General features: G+C 43.2%; 1 pseudogene; it reads left to right on the top strand.

Annotated features, from left to right (window-relative positions):
• The first annotated feature begins 206 nt into the window (after positions 1 to 206).
• LOC125390496 (glyceraldehyde-3-phosphate dehydrogenase pseudogene) overlaps positions 207 to 6,000 on the top strand; it is a 28,448-nt pseudogene continuing 22,654 nt past the window's right edge.

Below are 6,000 nucleotides of genomic sequence, written 5' to 3'. Positions count from 1 at the left end.
TCTTGAGCAGGACGCCATCTTTTTCTCTGTAGGAAGGAAAGGAAAGAGTATCCATATCAAAAAGTACTGCAGGAGCATTTCCCACATGACCTCTCCAGAATCCAAGTCAAAATTTAGCCTTTTATGATCTTGACGGCAGTGGAATTCAAACACAAGCTCTCTTTAAGTGACAGATGGCGCTAAGCAAGTGAAGCGCTTCTTCGACGATGGTTTATGTGCTAGACGTTAGAGGTGTTCTGACTGCTGACCCATGGTAATGCAGAGCACTGAGAAAAGGAAGGCGGCGGAGCTCAGGGCCCAGGCTCCTACCCTAAGCAATAATTAATTTTATTGTCTTCATTTTGGATGCTTAATTTAAGTCCTGTGCGTGTCAATCAATCAGGACAAAATACTCCGATTGCTTTCAATGACTTGGCCATTGTGTTCGTTGGGTTTTTATGCTTTCCTCACAGATCAAATGTTCAATGATTATTTATGGGCTGAACTCCTGTGATAGGGAATTGGCTGGAAATTTAGTGAGCCTCTGGCAGAGGGAGCAGTAATGGATTCTGTGAGCCCGCAAGGCTGCTGAGGCTGCCACTCAACGGAGGGCTAGAAGGGGGTGGGGCCAGCACTAAGGGCTTCGCCTGGGGCGGGGCCGAGCTGAGCTACCCTGAGGTGGATTCCTGACAGAAGAACAGAGGCCAAACAACAACAACAACAACAACAACAACAACAACAAATCAAAAACCTGGTGGGCTCAGGAATTTTGCAAGGCCAAGAATCCCCCTCACACGGCAGTTTGTCAGCTGTCAGCAGCGCTCGACACGACAAAATCCCAAGGCTCGGTGTGGGGCTGCCTGCTGCATCTAGCAGAAGTGCCCGGTTGTTTTCAGCTGAAAAGAGGAAAACATCAGATGTTGCTTTTCAAACAAAGACCCAGTTTCTTGCTTAACACCACAAAGATGACTTGGTTTTTCTGTTCTTAGGGGAGGGAGAAAAAAAGCCCAAAAGGAAAAAAAGAAGAAAAAAGAAATAAAACCTTTGTTCTTTTGAAGTAAGAGCAAGCTATGTGAAGTGAATTTTAACCAGATTCTGCCAATATCTATCAGCGCACAGCATTTCACGTGGTAGATAATAAGAGCCTGGTGAAAATGGCAGGTGAGAGAAGGGGAATTCTCGAGACAAGCGCCAGGGCTTTCAACGTCCGGGTCAGACAAGGCCTGAGGAGGCCTTTCAGAATCAAAGTTGTGAAATTAAAAAAAGAAAGAAAGAAAGAAAGAAAGGAAGGAAGGAAGGAAGGAAGGAAGGAAGGAAGGAAGGAAGGAAGAAAGAAAGGAAGGAAGGAAAAGTGCACTAAACCAAGAATTGGAAGTGGGTGTTAATTTTTCTTTTAAAGAGATCCACTCAACTATTGAAAAATCAAAAACAAAAGCAAACACCTACAGCTGGTACAGAGAAGACAAAATTAAAAAAAAAATGAGCGGACAAGGCAAGTAGTTATGACGTAATTATTTGGTCATAGAGTTCGTGAAGACCTCCTGTGGGTGAGATGGGGGCCAGGATTCCTTTTCGTGTAGATAAGGGTAGAAACCAAGACTGTAACAAATAAAAAAGCCATGTGTCTTCCTCTACAGACCCGATGTTCGGAGGCTCGCTATGACAGCCGCGGACTGAAGGAGATAGTGTCTGCAGAATCAGCAGTGATCTAATCATGAGAGCTCCGTGGAAGGCCTAGGTGCACGCGCCCTTCTGAAAATCATATTTTGCCGGTTGTTTTATGACACCAGGGGGTTTCCAGAGAAAAGCAAACCTGGCTACTGGTGATGCAAGGATGAGAGCGCCAGGGTCGGCGGCTAAAGCTGGCAGCAGTTTCTGGAACACTAAAAGAAGTCGGAAAGGCAGAAGTGAGTTCAATGGGCTGCTCTAGTAGAAGTCCCGTAAATTCTCCATCAAGGGAAGCCGGCGTTAGAAACCATATTGCACTGAGATTTAATGTCCAAACATAAACCACTTCTGTATTTCCCCATGGTTTATCTCGTTCTTTTCTGGACCTTGCTCCCCATCCCCACCTCCAGAGTGAGCTGTACAGATGTAGAAACAAGGAAGTTAGCTAATGCAGAGAAAGGTAATGTGGTAGGAAGGGTGTCGGAATGCAAGAGTAAGGTGCAGGGCTGGAGAGATGGCTCAGAGGTTAAGAGCACTGACTGTTCTTCCAGAGGTCCTGAGTTCAATTCCCAGCAACCACACGGTGGCTCGCAACCATCTGTAATGAGATCTGGTGCCCTCTTCTGGTCTGTAGACACACATGCAGAAAGAACACTGCATACATAATAAATAAATAAATCTTAAAAAAATTAAAAATAAAAAATTAAAAAAAAAAGAGTAAGGTGCAAAGGACATCCTAACTCACCAGGGAATCACCTGGCGAATCACCTGGCCCTGGGATGCTTTGCCAAGGTCCCCATTCCTCACCCACAGCGGCAAGCGGCAAGCGTTTGCACCTCACTAATGTAGGACCTTTCCTAGGCCCAACACCCTGCAAACAAAATGTTTTCCATGTTTATCCCAAGGATGAAATCGCCAATGGTACATGCCTAACTAGCGCACATAGAGAGTGCTGATGACTTTAGTTGCATTTTTGTTGTATTTCCTATTAATCGTGGAATAGAATTGCTGGGGGTTCAGGTCAAGACAGAGGATACAGCAGCTTAGAAAGTAATTACTAGGCAAGAAAGATTCCATTTTAAAACTTTAATCTCAAACGAGGTTATCAGGCTAGTAAAGAGGCTGGACATATCTGAGTTTTGTTCTTTCAGAGCAGTGGTTCTCACTCTGTAGGTCTTGACCCCTGGGGAGGGAGGTCACATATTATTTACATTATGACTCATTACGGTAGAAAATTAAAGTTATGAAGTTGCAATAAAATTTTATGGCCGTAGGTCACCACAGCATGAGGAACTTTATCAAAGGGTCACAGTGTTCAGAAGGTTGAGAACCACTCTTTGAGACTACGAGTCAGGTTTCTGAACACTCTCACTTCCAAATGAAAGGAAGTTTGAGTTACACATTTCCTGAGACGACCTTGACATTTTTTCTTCCTGATATGAGAGACCGTATAGTTGTAGGGATGGAGATTTTTTTTTTCTTTTCTTTTAATACATGATTGTCTCCTTGGGGTTGGATCACTGGTCCATGACTGGGTTATCATGAGAGGTTGTCATTCTAAGGTTGACTTCAGGCGAAGGATCTGTGTAATTGAGACTTAGAAAATACTAGCGGCCATTATGCAGTCTGCGTTGATTTCCATGTGACTGTAGACTTCTGGCCCTGCAGCCATTTTCATGGCTTATATGCACAATATCCTTCCTGTAAAGTACCAACCACACATTCATCGCCGAACCAAAGCCCTCTGATTTGTGTGTTAACGTCTGAGTTTAAGAAGAAACCCTTATCAAATCCGTTCAGGGCTCCAAAGTCCTTAGAGACTGTCCCGGCAACCCGGTTGGCAGCGAAGAGCAAAGCCAGAAATACAGTAACTTGTACAAACTAAACCCCCAGGGATATGGCTCCACCTTAGCAAGGAATCCGTATAAGCTGAGACCGACTCCTGAATAAGCCAAGAAAATGAAACTCCTCCTGGAAAGAGATCCTCAGGGCTTGCGGGAGGCAAGTCAGCTGCGCATGCGCACACCGTTCGCCTGTGGTGTCTGTTCCATCCAAGCTATCAACAGCGGAGCTTCTTCCACATCAATTCTGCACCAATGACTAAAAGAGAAGACTGAGGTTTTAATGGAGAAAAGATAAATAATTACAGCTCTAATCGCTAGCCTTATTTACATGCTGACATTGGATTTGCTGTACATTTCTGGGGCAGGAAATAGAAACAAACCACCAATTTCTGATCTACAGAAATACAGAATATAAAATAATACTTGATCATAATTGTATGTTTTTATATGCTAATATATACAGTACCAATTTGGAAAAAAATTAAGCCTAGAAGACAATTTTGAGATCATTTATTTTTGCATCACCCTTGTAGAGGAGAAAGCTGTTCCAAAAATAATAGTTGCTTCTCCTCAATCCTCTAAAATATCTTGAGTCTCTCAACAGATCTTAGACTTGTGTGTGTGTGTGTGCGTGTGTGTGTGCGTGCACGCGTGTGTGTTTGTGAGTACATGTGAAATTATTCTGTCCCAGGACCAAGTGATTAAAAGGACTCTTAGATTGAATTATTGTTACCTTTTCTTGTATTTCTGACAGAAAACACGTGGGTTGATACAATAGCATTTCTTGGATGTATCTGCTAATAGAGTAAATGTTATCATCTTATTACTATGATTCCCGGAGCTTAATTTTTTTTTGTCAATATCTTATTATTGACTGTGGCTTTCCTTATCATTAAACATAAAATGTGAGAAAGAGAAAATCTTGACTGGCTTGTAAGCAGTGAAAACGGTGTGGGTGTGGACAAATGTTGGTGCTCCAGATGATACAACACTTTCTATAAATGTGCAGGAAATGTTAACCAGATCTGAAATTATATTTTATATTCGGGAATAGAAATATTTTCAAAATTAACTATCTAAACATATTAAGACATGAGAACTTTGACTTAATCAGAAAGCTCCTCTAGTCCCTCCCCACACACACACTTGGAAATCTAACCATTCACCTGCCATCTGAAAGTAATGATTCACCCAGCCATCCACTTTCACTTTCAGAAGCTTCCTGCCCTAGGCAATAAATTAAAACCAGTTTACCAACGAAATGAGATTCAAAGGATGCATGGGAAAGTAAGAACTAAAACAAACAAACAAACAAAAGACAACTGTCTCAGGCATCTAATGGTCAGGCATGATAAAAGCCAAGTCTTTGGCCAGAACACTGTAACACCCTGGCAAACAGATAGTCACCTCGCTACAGCCAGGAAGCAAAGATTAGTTAGACACCGAACAGTAAGGAAAGTGTTCAGACATCAGAGCGGCAAGAAAAGTACCAACAAGGTCAAGAAAATGTTAAACAGAAAGAGTATTGAAGATCAGGGAAACTTTGATGCCCTTTTTGTTACAGGGAAATAATAGGGAGAATGCCTTGGGCTTCAAATCAAAGAGTCGCACTCAATAAACTGCTGTGCTTCGGTGAGACGACCCAGAAGAGTGTTAAAATAGAGTTGGCTACTGTCATCGCGCGCGCGCGTGTGCCTGTGCATGCACATGTGCACACACAGGCGCAGCAAGCATATGCCATGGCACACACGTGGGTAGAGTCCAACCTTAGGTCTTCACCCACTTTGCTTCAGGCTGGATCTCTTATTCACCACTGCCTATATTGGGGGGCAGGCCTGTGAACTTTTGGGGATTCTCTTGTTCCCGCTTTCCTTTTAATTTGGGACTGGAGTCTCAGGCGTGTCCTATTGGGTCTGGCTTTATGTGAATTATGAAGATTTGAACTCAGGGCCTCCAGCTCACACAGTAAGCATGTTCCCCACTACTATCTCATTCATTCATTCATTCATTCATTCATTCACTCATTCATTCTTTATGCCCCGGCAATGCTTGAGCATGCATGGACAGGCTGTTTATAGCAGTTCTCTAGTTGTTCCTCTCCTGAGCAGTCCTAGATGCTTGGGTTACTGTCATACCAAGGTTCCGCAGTCTTCCTTTGTATCCAGCGTCTGTCAGGCCTTCCTCTTTACTTTATCCCGCGCACTTCTCCAAGCGGTGTTATCTGCAGGTATCTGCTGTCATTCATTCTCATGACGAGACCCAAGTATCTCAAGCGCTGTTGCCGTATCATGTAGATTACTTCCTTCTCTGGATGGAGATGTTTCTTATTGTTATGGTTGCACAGCCTATCTCTTTGTGTGATGCTAGAATCCTCCTGAGAATATGGACACTGCTATCTCCACAGTCCCTATCTAGAAAATTCCTTCTAGCCCCAGCCGAACCACAGTTCAGGTTTACCTGTATTCCTCTGTCCAGTGTTACCTTTGTCTGATTGTGTAAGATATTGTTC

Source organism: Myodes glareolus, chromosome 13 (assembly GCF_982192425.1).
Source record: "Myodes glareolus chromosome 13, mMyoGla1.1, whole genome shotgun sequence".
Lineage (NCBI taxonomy): Eukaryota > Metazoa > Chordata > Mammalia > Rodentia > Cricetidae > Myodes > Myodes glareolus.
This window is presented reverse-complemented; position numbering and strand designations above follow the sequence as displayed.